This window comes from Marmota flaviventris, chromosome 10, assembly GCF_047511675.1.
Source record: "Marmota flaviventris isolate mMarFla1 chromosome 10, mMarFla1.hap1, whole genome shotgun sequence".
NCBI classification, from domain to species: Eukaryota; Metazoa; Chordata; class Mammalia; order Rodentia; family Sciuridae; genus Marmota; species Marmota flaviventris.
This window is the reverse complement of record NC_092507.1, coordinates 8,107,638-8,108,795: the sequence shown is the minus strand read 5'-3', so window position 1 is coordinate 8,108,795 and position 1,158 is coordinate 8,107,638.

Sequence of the window (1,158 nt, the reverse complement as noted above, 5' to 3'; positions counted from 1 at the left end):
TTGGTCATTTTTTGCTTTCCCAGTACCCCTGGAGTCCCCCAGTTTCAGTAGTAGTTGCTAGTTCTCTCCCCTAGTGCTGGAGGGCTGATGAACGTGCACCACAATGTCAGGGTCACTCAAGTCTTTTCTGGAGCTCAATTCTGTGCCAGACACAAGCCTGGGTGCTCGATAGATATGAATAACCAAAGCAGACCCAAATCTCAGCTCTTTGCAGTATGTGATCTGAAGGCGGAGGCAATAAAGCAAACACTGTTTCCTGTTAGGTGACAACTGTTGTGTGACACCTGCAGGCTGAGGCCGAGGGGAAGGAGGGCAGATCTCCCACAGGGGCTTCTGGGTTGACTTCACCATGGCAACAGTGTGGCAGACTTGGGGGTAGAGGAGTGAATCTAGCGGGGGCTATATGGGGAAGGACAGGCCGAGGGTCAGCCAGGGCAAAGGGCGAAGGCCTTCAGAAGGGAATATACTTAGCAATTGCAAGGACAACAAAACATGTGTGGCCAAACAGAGGGGCAAGGGCGTGGAGGGCTGGATCTGGAGGGCCAGGGTAAGGATGTCGGCCTCGACCCAGGTGGAACCCAGAGCCACCGCAGCGCTGTGAGCAGAAAGCAGGAGCTGAGCTCTAGACACAAAAGTCACTCTGGGGGCTGCCTGGGGGAGTCACTGAAGGCCGAGAAGGAGGTGAACAAAGGTCAGGGCCTCCACAGATTTAGACAATGACAGATACAGCATGTATGACAGTGAACTCAAGCATGATACCCCAAGTTCGTGGCCTGGGAGACGGGTGTTTGGGTCAAGGGAATGCGGGTGGAAGGGCAGGGAAGCCCACCATTCACACCCTTATCCACTCCTGAGGGCCTAGGAAGGGAGGGAGGAAGGAAAGGGCATACCGAAATTCTCAGAAGTCAAAGGATGGTGGGCCATTCTGAGTCATCTACTTTTTAAGTGAAAGATGAATGGTTTGGAGTTATAGAGAAATCTGTAAAGAAATCATTCTACACTTCCTGGCTTAGAGGCCAGTTTTGCCACTTGTTCTCCTGAGCCAATCGGTTTCCTTCCAAGAGTGAAAGGGAACTTCCCCTCAACTAATGTCCCTTCAGAAGGCCCTGCAGTGCCAGGAACCTTCAGCAACCGCCAGCTCCAGGCAGGGGCCTCATG